Consider the following 16,695-nt stretch of genomic DNA (forward strand, 5'->3'; position numbering starts at 1 on the left):
AATATCATAAATTTGTTCACAGTATTTACAATAATAAGTATAACACTAATCCATTATCCAGGTACCCCTGCGGGTTATGATTGGTTCTGGCATTAAAGGGATATGGGGTGAGTAATTTAAAAAAAATTGTATGTGTGATGGACGATGGTGCTTTTTTAAATATTTTTTACATTAACTACAGTTTTATTAACATTACCAAATTGTATTCGTACTACTCCAAAACTCTTTGGAGCTCTTGGTAAAATTAAATCTTTTCTCATTGAAAAAATGTTAAATAAGACATCATCAATCATCGTAACCAATTTACAATTAAAATTCTATATAGTATTGAAAATTTGAATGTTGTTGATTTATATTAAACTATAAACATAATAATATGCATTAATATGCTTGAAACATTAAAATCTACACGTTTATTAAAATATGCAAAAATATACAATATATTTTTGGTTGTATGTACGTACTACTCTTCGGGAAACAAATTTGAATCAAATCAGATTTTAAAAATGCAGCTTCCTAAAAAATATATAAATACATGAAGTTCCAAGCCCCCTGATTATTCTAATTGATTGGCCCTCAACCAATTTCCAACAGACAGCATTTGGAAAGACATTTATACAACAAATCCCCAATCTTCCATATTATATGTAATGAGTATGCAGTGAGTACGACCATTTGGGCATTAAATGTTAAAAAGTTAATTTTTTCTACAAACAAATGATTTTTTTTTTTATGTAATAATTTAATTGATATAATTGTATAAACCTACTACTAAAGGCAGTATGTAAAAAAACAGAATTGTAGAATGTGTTTTTGAGAAAATGGTTTAATGTTATTTTTAAAAATATTTAAAGTTGCACAATCACAGTGTGTGAGTTAAGTGGTGATTAATAAAAAACTAACTTATTTTAACTGGGTTAAGTTGATATTGCTCTCCGTATTGACTTTAAACTGTTTTTCAAATTGAATATATTGTTTCTGTCTGTTGGCTTGGGATTTAACAAAAAAAATTATCAATTATTTATTCAAATTTTTTTTTTATTTTTGCATCTTGTTTTTTCCATAGTTGATGGAATCTCAAAATTAAAATTGAAAAAGTCTACACTTTGTTTGCAAAGACACAAATTATTTTTGAATTTATATAAAAAACATTATTATTTCAATGTCCCAACATTCACTCTTCGTACAGATGTAATGTTTTAGCATTGTTTCCATCAGTGCAACTATGGTATTCATGCACATTTAATAAAGACTACTTAGTTCATAATATTGTAATGAACTTATTAACTTTGATTTGTTTCCAAACTCGGAATATAAATTAAAATTATAGATTATTTGAGTCATATAATTACTGTTAGGTACATTAATTTAAAATTGTATATTTTATTCTTATTTTAAATCCTTAAATCTGGCCTTAAATTTGTAGGTAATTTTTAAATTATTTTTTATTATTTTAATTTACACTTACTTAACTATATAAATGTATTTATTTATTTATTATTATTTATTATTGACGATATTATTTGTATTATTATTATTATGATGTATTAGTATTTAGTGTATTACTCTATTATACCATTTTACTATTTGTAAAATAGTTGTTGTTTCGGCACACCCACATAAAATATTGTCTAGATTTCTGACGGATCTCTATAATATTGTACCTACATAACTAGTAGCTAATAATAATTATAATAACTTAAAAGTAAGTCTGTGTACCGAGGTAACGCCTACTCACTCGGGTAGACCTGTATAAGTGTAGGTACCTATATAAATACAATATAATATTAAACAAGGTACATAAGTTGAATTAATTGTATCATCTATTGAAGTGATTTGCGTTTTGCCAATTTTACTCGCTAAAATATTTACCTATTTTTATACAATATGTGCCTACTTATCTAACGTCTACCATAATTCTGGTATCTTTTCGAAAATGTTGAATGTATGATCTCGATCTTGTACCTTCTATATCGTGCCTAAAAACATATCGATGTATCATTTTTTTATCTACAGACTACAGGTAGTATATTGGTATTATTGGTATGTATCTACTTTTAAAATATATTTTATGTATACAAATAGGTACTTTTTTCAAGCATATCCCCAGTATATTTATCTACCGGTTGATCCATTTAACTCAAGACACTCATTATTTCATAAAGTATTAGTGTATTACCTAAAGTTTTTTTTATAGAGTTGAAGCGAGTTACTGAGCGATGATTCCCCGCAAAATGTTGGCCCACTACTCTACTCAACAATAACTTTAAGTAGGTTCCTACTTATGAGTTACGACTCGTAGATAGCTGTCCGTTGTAATTTCGACTTTTATGTACCGATCGAAATATTTAGAAAAATATTCTGCTTTGGAATATGATATTAAAACCGCAGTATGTCGTCATACAAAAAAGAAAAAGAAATTAAAAAAAGCGGGCAACAAGTGGGAGTCGCTCTGATGCACAATTATTATAGGTTGCAAGACTTATTGTTACGACACTCAGTTGGAAGTGGGTCACTGTAATGGATGGTGACATGGTGTTAAATTTGAATTCAATGATATTATAATATAATACCATTGTATAAGAAAAACGATTCTGAGCGTCAGTCAGCCATTGATATTGCTAAGTAGGTACCTACCTATATTTTATGATATTATTGTGAATAAAGTATAACCAATTATACCAATTTACGTGGAGCCTTGTTTTAAATTTTCAATCCTTACCTATTAGTGTTGAACATTTTATAGATTTTTAATTACCTACCTACAAAATAATTTTTAAATTTTAAATTTGATAAATGTAGTTATGCCAAAATTCAAACTTTAAATGGTTTTAAAGGATTTTTAATATTTTTCAACTGCTATTGTAACAATATATCAGGAGCTTTGCATTAAATTTTCACGCTTTTTTACCCAACAAATAAGAATTGATTGACACCTATAGAAAAAAAAAACAACTTAAAAAAGGCGGGTAAGTGGATATCGCTCTGCTGTACAATATGTTACAAGTGGGTCACTCTAATAGATGGTGTTAAATTTGAATTCAATGATATATAATAACATTGTATAAGAAAAACGATTCTGAGTGAAAACGGTCAGTCAGCCTATGATATAGGTTAGGTTAGGTTAGGAGCCTATGAAATAAGTATATTTGATGATATTATTGTGAATAAAGTAATTTATATAATATAACCTATTTACGTGGAGCCTTGTTTTCAATATTCAATCCTTAGCTATAAAAATTGAACATTTTATAAATTTTAACTACAAAATAATTATTAAATTTAAAATTTGATACATTTCGTCAAAATTTGTACTTTAAATGCTTATAAAAAAAAATTGTGCATATGTATTTTCAATATTTTTCAACTGCTATTGTAACAGTATATCAGGAGCCTTGCATTACATTTTCACGCTTTTTTACCCAACAAATAACATTTTATTGATATTTATGGAAAAAAAAACTAAAAAAATTGAAAACTGACAATGTCCGTAAACAGTTCAAAAAGAGTCCAAATATTTTCAAAATGTTGTCATGTATAGGTTAGGTCCTATATAAAATGCTAATATAAACATTTAGTGAAATTTCCAAGTATCTATACAGTCATACGTTTTTTAATTACAACAAAATAAGAAAACCGTTACATAAGAAATCGAGTGAATATCAAATGTTGTAAAAATATGAATTTCAAACGTTCATAAAAATTTAATTTGACTTTCTTGTAGACATTTTTTTTTGGATAAAGGTAGACGAACTTATGGATAATCTTGCATTACATTTTCAAATCTTAGATTTAAAAAACAACATTTTTATGAATTCTCAACTCAAAACAATTTGCTAATTTTCGTGATTTTTGATATTTTGTCAATATTTGAACTTTAAATGCTTACAAATAAAAACTGTGACCAAGGATTTTTAATATTTTTCAAATATCATTGTAACAATTTACCAGGGGTTGAAACCGATTGAAATAATTTTGGTTTCGGTTTCGATTTTTCAATACCGGTATTAGGAAATTTCGGTTTCGGTTTCATAGAAAAAAAAAAACGAAAAAATTAAAATTTGAAATTGTCCGTAAACAGTTTAACACGAGTCATATTTTCAAAATTTTACGGTGTATAGAAAATGAGAACATAAACATTCAGTTAAATTTTCATGTATCTAAGATTATGCGGTGTATAGCATGTATAGTATAAACATTCAGTGAAAATTGCATGTATTTATGGCCATTTATTTTAGAGTTACATCAAAAACCAAAATCGATTTTGTCAAAACCTATTTTGCGTATTCAATTCCCGTTATTCCGGAAATTATTTTCGTTTTTCTCTGAGCTTTTGTAAATTACTGGGAATTTTTAATTTTGACCTCCGGAACAATGCACCAACTAGATTCACTTTCCCATCGAACAATAGATACTGAAGTTGAAAATCGAAGTATTATTTCGGCTATTTATATCGCGTACTTACACAGACGCAAATAAAAATTAAAATTAAAAAAAGGTGGATAAGTGGATGTCGCTCTGCTGTACAGTAGGTTACAAGTGGGTCTATAATATCATTGTATAAGAAAAACGATTCTGAGCGAAAACTATCAGTCAGCCTATGATATTAACAAGTATATTGATTGATGATATTATTGTGAATAAAGTAATTTATATATTTACTTATTTACGTGAAGCCTTGTCTTAAATTTTCAATCCTTATCCATAAAAGTTAAACATTTTATACATTTTTAACTACAAAATAATGGGCGTATGTAAACTCCGCCACGAGTACCTTTTTTTAGTGTAAACTCCGCCAGAAAAAAAAACACAGGTAAAATTAGGTTCATGTAAACTCCGCCATTGAAGAAAATTAAGTAGCACTATAAAATTAATATAATATATTATTAAAAAAAAATTCATAATTTTAATAATTGTTAGGTAAATAATAAATAAAATATGTCAAAATCAAGCCAAAATATATATAAAAATTACTAACCTAACAGCTAAGAGTATACAATTGATATAATATGGGTAATATAATATATTCATTCATTTTTGTTATTGCTCCTCCATTTTATTTCACGAGACGCGTATTTTATATTTTTATTATACCTACTTATAATTTTTAAATACAACCAATAAATTGCCTCGTTGACCAGTAATTAATTTTATATTATTACTTTCTTGCGACATATTTCGTTCGGACATGTACAAATATCGGAAGTATCGGAAATTACAAAATTTCGTTCGGAAATATACCCGGAGACACGCAGACTACGAATGATTATGTTCGTCAAAGTATACGTCTTTACGTATACCTCACCTACTGCCGATAACATCATTGGAAATCCTGATTTCAGATACTATGAAGACAAAATTATTAATAATTATTAATGAATCGATCTAACCTTGACAATATTTTATCAATTTTGACGTATATCATCGCAATAGATGTCAACGTATTTAACGTGAGAAGGCACGTGGCAATGTGAGCTCTGACCAGGTAAGAAAATAAAACTGGCGGAGTTTACCATAGACCTATTATTACCTTTTTATCTTGACCGGTATTCTGGCGGAGTTTACAATCGCCCAAAATAATTAACAAATTATAAATTTGATAAATGTTGTCGAAATTTAAACTTTAAATGCTTATAAAAAAAAAATTGTGCCTATGTATTTTTAATATTTTTCAACTGATTTTAGAACGATATATCAGGAGCCTTATATTCAATTTTCACACTTTTTTACCCAACAAATAACATTTTATTGATATTTATAGAAAAAAAAACTAAAAAAATTGAAAACTGACAATGTCCGTAAACAGCTCAAAAAGAGTCAAAATATTTTCAAAATTTTATGGTGTATAGAAAATGCTAATATAAACATTCAGTGAAATTTTCAAGTATCTATACAGTCATACGTTTTTTAATTACAACAAAATAAGAAAATCGTTACACGAGAAATCGAGTGAATATCAAATGTTGTAAAAATACGAATTTCAAGCGCTCATAAAAATTTAATTTGACTTTCTTGTAGACATTTTTTTTTTGATAAAGGTAGACAAACTTATGAATAATCTTGCATTACATTTTCAAATCTTAAATTTTTAATATTACTAAATGCCGTTCTTACAATGTCCGATTTAAGTTAACCGACACTTAACCGTTTTTAATGAATTTTTAAGAATTTTTATGAATTCTCAACTCAAAATAATTTGCTGATTTTCGTGATTTTTCCGTATTTTGTCAATATTTGAACTTTAAATGCTTATAAATAAAAACTGTGACTAAGGATTTTTAATTTTTTTCATCTGCCTTTGAAACAATAACCTAGGAGCCTTCTATTAAATTTTCAAGCTTTTTTACTAAACAGATAAAATTCTATTGATATTTATAGAAAAAAAAACTAAAAAAAATGGAAATTGACAATGTTCGTAAACAGCTCAAAATATTTGGAAAATGTTATGGTGTATAGGAAATGCAATTATAAACATTCAGTCAAAATTTCATGTCCCTACGGTCATTTGTTTTAGAGTTACACCGAAAACCAAAATCGATTTTCTCGAAAACATATTTTGCGTAAAAATTCCCGTTTTTCCTTAATTTTTCTTTTGTTTTTCACGTCGCTTTTTGAAAACTACTGAGAAATTTTTACTTTTGACCCCCCAAAGTACCAACCAGATTCACTTTCCTATCAGAAAAGATACTGTTGAAGAAAATTTAAGCATTTTTACTGTCCTAAACGGTGATGACAGACACTAGAATAAAAAAAAAACACACATCATTGTAAAATCAATACATTCATCGCTTCGCTCAGAATCTAAAATAAAATTATAAAACTTGACCAATTATTACTTATTATTCCGACACAATAAACACAATTTTCAACCACACTTTCATAACATGCGTATAGACAGTCCCAAGTCTGTATACAACGGGAAGGAGAACTGTAATAATTAAAGACAATTCTGAACCAATTCGAGCGTTTTGGATTCATCGAAATCATATGTATACACAATATTATGTTGTATAATATTATAATTTGGGACAGTTTTGGCGTACACTTAAACAGACTACAGCCGTCAGTCACGCTTTTCGGCTGCATAAACTGCAATCGTATACAAAATTTATGTACATGGACAATTTAATGAATCGACTGCAGTCATCCGCCATAATGGTCGTCCCTGCTCTGCAAACGCGCTCGTTCGGTCCATTCATTTTTCTGCGGCCAACCGCGCGGTTATCAAAATATAAAAAAACTAATCAAATTAATTTTTTACGCGACACATCGCTCCGAACAAGCGCGGTGCATCGCATCATCGCGCGCATAATATTAAAAACAAACGTTTGAAAATTGTGTCTGTTGAAATTTACGTTCGATTATGACTTTGGGAGTTGTATAGTCTTGCGAATCGAACCTGCAGTAGCTGTCGTCAGGTTAGATGCGCGTATACACTGAACTACGACACCATAATGATCTATGCTCCATGATTATAGCAGGTAGGTGCATCATCGATACAGGTCCGAACACTATGTAATATCTGCGGTAGATTACTATATATTGTGATTGTTGTAGAAACGCTTCGACTAGGCCGTTTGCGCAGCGGGCGTTTTCGTGGAGCAAATTAAATGATTTTTTTCGCGATTCGATTCGAATTATAAGTATAAATAATATGTACAATAGGTATAGCTATATCCAGGCCTGGACAAGTTAATGATCATCGTTAGTTGAGTTAGGTTAAGTTGATAGAAAACATTTCAAAAAGTTAATAGCTATCCTAACTATGACACCATAAACAATAAAAAAAAAATTAAAAAAAAAACACACATCATTGTAAAATCAATACATTCATCGCTCCGCTCAGAATCTACGATTGAGAGGATTAAAAATATTAAAGAAACAAATATTTTTTTAAATGTTGGTTTTTTAATGACTAGAGAGAAACATTGTAACCATATTTCTTTTCAAAATTGCTAATAATTTTTGGAATATCGTGCGTTTTTTACGTCGAATGGATCACCAGTGGTATATAGCACTATTGCGTAACCAACAGCTTAAAACGATTAAGAGGATGTCAGCGCACTGTTTGCTTTCTCTCTCTGGTCGACGCGCAACATTTAGACAAAACGCATTAGCGCAGAGTAACTTTTTTTTATGTTTTCGAATAATCTTGGAGAAAAATCGCCCATCACAAAAACGATACGGAATAATATTTTTAATGGTACGACATATCGATTTTTCTAAATATTGTCTCGAACCAATTTGAATATCGTTTAAATTTACAAACATATTTTATTTTTATTCTGTAAGTCGAATACAAAGTCAAATGTTCATAAAATATAAGACCGATACGTCGCATGTACCCTCTAAAATATTATTCTCTATAAATTTTGTAACGGGTGATCTTACTGCTAAGATTACTAAAAAATCATGAAAAATAACGATTTTATGTGTATAGGTAATCGTTCTATCTTTGTTTCGCGTTGATCGCTGAGAGAGAAAACAAATATTGCACACCGAAATTGCCTTAAGAGTGACCCATGAATTTGTTGTCTCGGTCTTACACACGTACGTCATAGCAAATTTTCGTTCACCAGTTTCAATAGTGTGCTGTTAGTTTTGACATCACAGTAAATTGCCCAATTTTCAAACTTTTGGGTAAGAACATTATCTGTGTCCTCTCGTTGGTTTCGGTATAATTGCAGTTTAGTTCTCGGGCGATTTTTTTTTTTTTTTACATTTTTTTTTTTTGAAACATGTATTTTAACGAGTTAAGAGTGATGGTGCAAAAATTAGTTTGCGAAAATCATTATTTTGGAAGTTATAAAGTTTGCGATTTTACGTTTATACGCTTGCACGGAACACTACCTTAATGCGGGGCGGAGGACCTCAAGTTTGGCGACCGGAGCCACTATATATGTTACTATAACCTCTAATGCAGGGCTGGGCAAGTTAACGTTTTTTTTTAACTCAGTAAGTTAAGTTATTTTAAAATTCAAAAGTTGAGTTAAGTTAAAAGTTAATTTGAAAAAAAAGTAACGAGTTAATTAGTTTAATTAAAATTAACTTAACGTTTCAACTTAATTTTAACTTTTAACTCATTAATGCTCAGCGTTGTTCTAATGTTGTTACTCAATGGTGAATGCTGAATGTGATATGTGGACAACGAGTAAATACGTAATACTGGGATCGAACCCGAAAAACTATAAATTATAATGTAATTTTTGCACTTTTTTTTAATTTCTAAGGCCTACTCTGCAAGGTGGTTTTACACAAAAATTCGAGGGATATTTCCGATTTTTTTTTGTCTGTGCGTAGCGCAGCGAGCGAGGGCTGGCAGATTATTTCCTTTATAAGGGAGTTCCGGTCAGTCAGTCAGTCAAAAAAATTGACCCGCTGTGACAAGACTGTGAGACTTTAGACGGTTCGATCTTAATGCTGTAAAAATATAAAAACATTTCTTAACATCTCCTCAAGAGAACGGTCGGAGCTTTTTTTTTAAAGTTTGAACTTTTGACAATTTTATAATATTTACAAATTTTCGTTTTTACAACGTTTTTGTTCTCAACCATATTGTGCATTGAAGAAATTGATATTTCTAAAAAAACTCTTCGACCGTTCTTTAGAGGACGTGTTAACAATTGTTAGGACTGTTTCAGATTCAAAATCGCACCAACCTAAGTCTCACAATTATTTTGTCACGGCCGAGGTATGTTTTCAGATACACTGTGGTGTGTGCGCACGCCCATCACTAATGTTCATATTTTACACTCGCGCACATTGACACGGTCCGGTTGTACTTGCCACATAGTTTGCCCGATTCTTACTCCATAGAAAATAACTGGCTGGGTACCTCCTTAAGGGGGCTGGAGCGTAATCCGTTCTAAGGAGTAAAAACTAGGCATTTTATATTTCGGTTCATACGGGTCTTGTGAGTGTGTTGAAAGTAAATGAACATTTTGGTGTGTGTAGGTAATTTGCAGTACCTATACCGATCACGTTGCTGTATTATAGGGGCATCGCAGTGATCGGATATGTAAGTCTTATCATTTTACCTACGCGCATGCACATGTCACCACGTATTACCTTATACCTACAATTCATTAGAAATATTTTTTTTCAAAAATCACTGCCAGTGACTTCAATCACTACGCTCACGTAGGATGTTCCTCCGATTTAAATTTTGAAAGCAGATTTCAATTCTCCTCTAAATTGTAAATGAAAATTTTGGTGTGTGTAGGTAATTCGCAGTACCTATACCGATCACGTTGCAGTATAGGGGCACCGCAGTGATCGGATATGTAAGTCTTATCACTTTACCTACGCGCATGCACATGTCACCGTATCACGTATTACCTTATACCTACAATTCAATAGAAATATTTTTTTTTTCAAAAATCACTGCCAGTGACTTTAATCACTATACGCTCACGTGGGATGTTCCGATTTAAATTTTGAAAACAGATTTCAATTCTCCTCTAAATTGTCTATGCTTTAACCGTCGCACATTTTTCATATTCTATATCAATGTATTTAAATTTGAATTATGAATGTGATCTATTTTTACTCTTTTTATTAGTAAATTTCTAAGTAAAAAATAAATAAAAATCAGAAAAATAAAATTGTTAAAGCGTAGATAATCGAGTGAAAAATTCAAATCTGCAGCTTTCAAAATTAATATCAGAACATTATATTATTGGGCGTAGTGATTGCGAAGTCGTGAGCTCCGTTTTCAACCGAAAATGAATCACGCTCCAGCCCCCTTAAAATCAAATTGATTGTAGTTTAAATTATATGCATAACAATTATTTAAGATATACTGCCTAACAAATTTTCAATAGTCATTTTATTTTGTTTTATATCAATTAAATAAAATAATATTTAAAAAGCGGGTTAGTGGATGTCACTTTGCTGTACAGTAGGTTACAAGTGAGTCAATGTATAATGGATTGTATTAAACTTGAATTCAATGATATAATACCATTGTATAAGTAAAACGATTCTGAGCGAAGACGGTTTACCAGTCTGGATTTTTTAAATTTTTATTATTTATTATAGCCTTTAAGTTAAATTAATATTATAATATTATAATTTTTTATTCGTTGCTACGGTGATAAACAAAGCGTTAGAAATTAAAATCCCATTTTAAGCGGTTTTTCGTAATTTGTCAGTAGTTTTTCGGGTGGCATTAAATAACTATTGAGAAAATCGAAAAATGACCTCTTTGAAGTACCATCTTGATCCAATTTGCTAAAAGATTAGGTACTATATGTTGAAATCGAAGCACTCCTTCTGGTGGAAATTTAGTATACAAGATATAAAAAAAAAAATAATAATAAAATAAACACCATTGTAAAACCATTAGCTTTCTCGCTCCGCTTAGAATCTAAAATTTAAAAGGTAAATTGTGTTTACAAAAAAAAGTATATACATATATATTATAAAAAAGGCCATTAGAGGGACTCTAAATTTATGATTTTCCCGGGCTGTTTTTTCTCCCAGTCCGCCACTACACAGAAGTACGTCGTCTTAATTAATAATTACATAATATTGAGAAAAGACTTCAATCACTACGCTCAGTAGGATGTTCCGATTTAAATTTTGGAAACAGATTTGAATTCTCCTCTAAATTTACTACGCTCTGACTGTCGTACATTTTTCATAATCTATATCAATGTATTTAAATTTGAATTATGAATATGATCTATATTTACTCTTGTTGTTGGTAAATTTCTAAGCAAAAAAAAAAATAAAAATCAGAAAAATTAAATTGTCAAAGCATAGAGATAATTTAGTGACGAATTCAAATCTGCTTTCAAAATTAATATCAGAACATTATATTGGGCGTAGTGATTGAAGTCGTGAGCTATGCTTTCGACCGAAAATTAATCACGCTCCGGCCCCCTTAACAACATTGTTTCATTCCGAGGCCTACCCTGCAAGGCAAGGCTGGGCATTAACGAGTTAAAAAGTTAAAGTTAAGCTAAAAAGTTAGTTTAATTTTAACTTTTTAACTTAACTAGTTACTTTTGGATTTTCACTAACACTTGACTTTTAACTTAGTGAATTTCTTTTTTAACTAACGTAAAATCAACGAATTCATTTTTCATTTTTAGAAGTAAGTCAAGTTAATTTATTTTGTTTTTAATTTTATTACATTTCACTATTTCAGTCTATTTCGTTTTCACGACAAAAATTATTTACCGTGAATTGTTTATGTTAATCTAATTTAACTTATACGGAAGTACTATATAAAGTATAAATCCTACTATGAACTATGGTCTATAACAGTGATGCCCAACCTTTTTTCCTCGGCGGGCCACTTTGGTAAACATTTGTAATCGAGCGGGCCACCAAATATAAAAGTACTCATAATCTCAATCTTAATATAATTAAGTTACACATAGTAGGTTGCAATATAATATGGAGGTACATATTGGACTGGTTTTCTTATCTTTTGTATTGACTACTGCACAGATTACAAATTGAGGTACACGTTGTAGGTACGCATTAACTTGATCAGTACGCTCTTTAAAGTGCACGGGTGACATCGATTTTAAATCATAAAATTTCTATTTTAAAATGTCCGACAGAAAAAAGCGCAAATACAACGATGATTACCGAATTTTTAACGAAAAATGTTCTTAAAATATATACTTAAAAATAAGTTACTTTTTCATTGAAATTAATAGAAAAGCTGTTTGCCTTGTGTGTCGTGAAACGGTTTCAGTTTTTAAAGAATTTAATATCAAACGACATTATGAAACAAAACATGAAGAAAAATTTGGCTATTTAAAAGGTAAGCTATTATTTTCAATATAATTAAGTTATACAAAAACATAATGTCGTGTAATATTATTTAATTAGGAGAATTACGTGTTACTAAGTTAGAAGCACTCAAAAAAGATATCCACACCCAAAATGTTTCAAATTTATTTAAAAAACAAAATTCAACTAAAACAAATGTTGTACAACCGAGCTATAAAGTAGCGAATTTGATAGCTAGTGAAAATAAACCTCTAAGTGAGGTAGATTTTATAAAAAAATGTATTTTAACTGTGATTGAAGAAATAATTCCTGAAAAATTAGAACTTTTTAAGGAAATAAGTTTATCACGAAACACAATTACCAGACGTGTTGAAAATATAGGGAATAACATTCTTACACAGCTACAGAACAAAGCACGAGATTTCAAATAATTTTCGCTAGCACTGGATGAGAGTTGCTAATAATTATTCGTGGCATTGATATTATTAATAAACTTTATAATTTAGTTTTGGGCTGGAAAAAAATTAGGTACGCTAAAGTGACGTTGTAAAATACAAATTAACTTTTTTTTAACTTAATAAAAAGCGTGTATTAACTTTTCATGTAACTGAGTTAACTTCTAATTAAATCAACTTTTAACTTATAATTTTTCGTTATTAGTGCATATTAACTTAACTTAACTGAGTTGAAAAAAAATCATTAACTTGACCAGCCTTGCTTTACACAAAAATTCGAGGGATATTTTCGATTTTTTTGTCCGAGTGCAGCTCAACAGTTCAGCCGATGAAAAATGTATGGCATAATGAGTATTTAAGAGTTATAATATAAACTGAAAACTTCGATTAGCCCATAACTCCGAAACTATAAGTTCGTGCTCCAAATTCTGATCAACATTTTTTTCCCCAAAAAAATTACCAAGTCCTCCCCCCCCCAAAAAAAAAAAAAATTCCAAAAAAAAGGTGACTGGCAAAGTAGAAATGTGTCTGTAAAAAAAATAAATCAAAATTCGTAATAGGCGTTGCGCGTGGCTGTGAAGTAGTGTTGCGCGCATGCGTATAAACGCGTAAGCACGCAAACTTTGGACGGCTATATAATTTCGAAAATAATGATTCGCGCACATTTTTTTTGCACCATCGTTCTTAACTCGTCGAAATACATGACGTCTCAAAAAAAAAAAAAAACTAAAAAATCCCGTGGGAACTAAACTGCAATTTTATTGTTCCTCGGTTTTTTTGCGATATTCTAGTTTTTAAAGGGATAGATGGCGGACAGTTATTTTAGCCAAAACATCCCAATCTCTTGTCCATCTCACTGATCGACATATAGTAATGCGATAATAATTTCTAAAACTGATCCGAATTCGTTATTATGTCTACTTGAGATCGCGGTCAGTTCACTTTTCCCAATTACACCCCCCTCCCTCCCCCCACAACAACTATAAGTTTAGTTTGAATGTTTTTAAATTTCGGAATTTTCTAACGGCGATTATCGGATTATACGGAATTCAAAATCAGAAATGTTAAAACGTGAACCGACTAGCTGATCTCAAGTAGACACTGTGACGAATTCAAATCAGTTTCCAAAAATATTATCGCATTACTAGATCGATCGGTAGGATGGACAAAAAGTACCTACTTTTAGTCACATAAGAGTATAAGACACACGTTCTGGATCGTTCACGCGCGCGACGCCGCGGTGGTGACTTGTGCCTAGAGATGAGAATTTAATACGAACTCAACACGATTTTTACAACCAAGCCAACCATTTAACCAATGTACCACTCGTCCACTCCTTACTACAATTAAAGTATTATATTTTTAAATATATACGGGATGTAACGGATAGAACTGACTTTTGGAATAACTTTGGTTCTGATCGATATTTAAAATTTTTTTTTTTATATATATAATTTATAGCCACTTGTGCTACACGTGTAATAAAAAAAAATTATTTTTGTTTTTTAATACTGAAAATTTTAAATTTTAAATTTGATTTAAATTTTTTTGAATAAATTCAAAATTGCCAATTTCTGAATCTCATTATAAGAACGATTTCGATGGTAAAAACATTTATCTATGTCAAGTAGTTTATTTTTAGAATTTTTTTAAATATCAATATTTTTTTTGATTAAACTAATTATTTGGAACGCAATAACTTTTTTAAAAATATTATTTTCGGAAATTTACTAACATATGGATATATTTCTAAAACTATTTACTAATCGTATAATTTCATCAATTTTCGTCATACGTTTAAGTAGCATCAATTTTTTTTTTTTTTTTTTGGTCAGTTCTTTCTGTTACACTGTATATTAAAACCATGCATTGGTGCACAAACGGGGGTAGTTATATTGGACTAAAAATATTGTGTAAAGTAAAAATGAGATGTGGAAGCCACTATAGCGTTGTTGTGCATATGAAAACAATTGAAATGAGTGGTCACACAAATTTTAAAATGGTAAAAAAATTTACCAGGTAAATATTATATCGAGCCCGCATCTCTACAGTTGTGCCTGCCCGTGCCGCGTGCGTAGGCGTTGCTTGTGTATAGTCCGAGCCATGATATACACACACTAATAATCACTTACTATACACACACACACCACAAACCACACACACACACACACAAACACACACACACACACAGTCGTAAATCACACACGCACGCACTTTAAATATTGCCTATACTAAACTCCTTAATTAAATACCACCACCGATCCCCTTGAGAGAGTATTGTGAGCGTTCTCAATATTTATATAATATCAATATTAATTAACATACTCATAATACTCAATTAATAATTCGTATGAAACCGACGAGAAAACACAGATAACATAAATGTTCTCACCTAAAACTAACCACACACTACCCATTGAAACTATATATACCTAGCGGACGATAATGTTGCCGTGTCCTATACCGATCACGTTGCAGTATAGGGGCACCGCAGTGATCGGATATGTAAGTCTTATCATTTTACCACCACCGATCCCCTTGAGAGAGTATTGTGAGCGTTCTCAATATTTATATAATATCAATATTAATTTACATACAAATCATATCAATTTATTATATACATATCAATTAATAATTAAAATTTCGTATGAAACCGACGAGAAAACACAGATAACATAAATGTTCTCCACCTAAAACTAACCGCACACTACCCATTGAAACTATATATACCTAGCGGACGATAATGTTGCCGTGTCCTATACGCGTGTAAGACGGAGACGAAACGAACGGTACACGGCCATTGGTCGTCCGCGGATGGTTACTAAATATTAGAGTGAATCGCGACCTATTGTGAACATTTTTGGTAAGAACATTATCTTTGTGGGGTTTTTTACGACAGTTGAATTTTTTACCGATTGACGCGCATACCTATATAATATATTATGATGTATAGCATAGATTGAAAATGCTCGTAACTCACTTAAAAACTGAATTATCGCGTGAAAACACGGACAACGTTCTTATACCGTCAATAGTTTCACGATAGGTCGAATCACTCTATAAAATGTTTAGACCAACGGTTAGGTATACACCAATGCTATCTGCCAACCGTAAATTTACCGTGTTACGCACTAATTGTAAGACGGAGACGATACATTTTGCAACCATGTTGCCAACCTCTTAAGTGGTTACGACCTCACCTGCGCGAGTGTCGTACGCCGCAGACAAAACGCGTTTACGCAGCTTGAGCAGAACTCGATCGATTTTGGTTCTAGAGTAAAAATACCCATCATGAAATCGAATCGTGACAATATCTCCGAGGCCAAGTCCTAGCGTTTTATCCGTCATACCCCCCATTTATGACGTTCGTTCTATCGTTTGGCAAAAGAAACGATTTCAACGTTTTTTTTTTTTTTCAAAACACCTATAACTTTTCAAAATCAAATTTTTTTTTTTTTCAAAAACGCGACGACTTGCTCTCGGAAATGTC

General features: G+C 30.7%; 1 long non-coding RNA gene across 2 annotated transcripts in view; it reads right to left on the reverse strand.

Moving 5' to 3' along the window:
* Window positions 1-16,695, reverse strand: part of LOC132935965 (uncharacterized) — a 137,870-nt gene that overhangs the window by 119,682 nt on the left and 1,493 nt on the right. The gene's annotated exons all lie outside the window — the stretch shown is intronic.

This window comes from Metopolophium dirhodum, chromosome 1 (assembly GCF_019925205.1).
Source record: "Metopolophium dirhodum isolate CAU chromosome 1, ASM1992520v1, whole genome shotgun sequence".
Lineage (NCBI taxonomy): Eukaryota > Metazoa > Arthropoda > Insecta > Hemiptera > Aphididae > Metopolophium > Metopolophium dirhodum.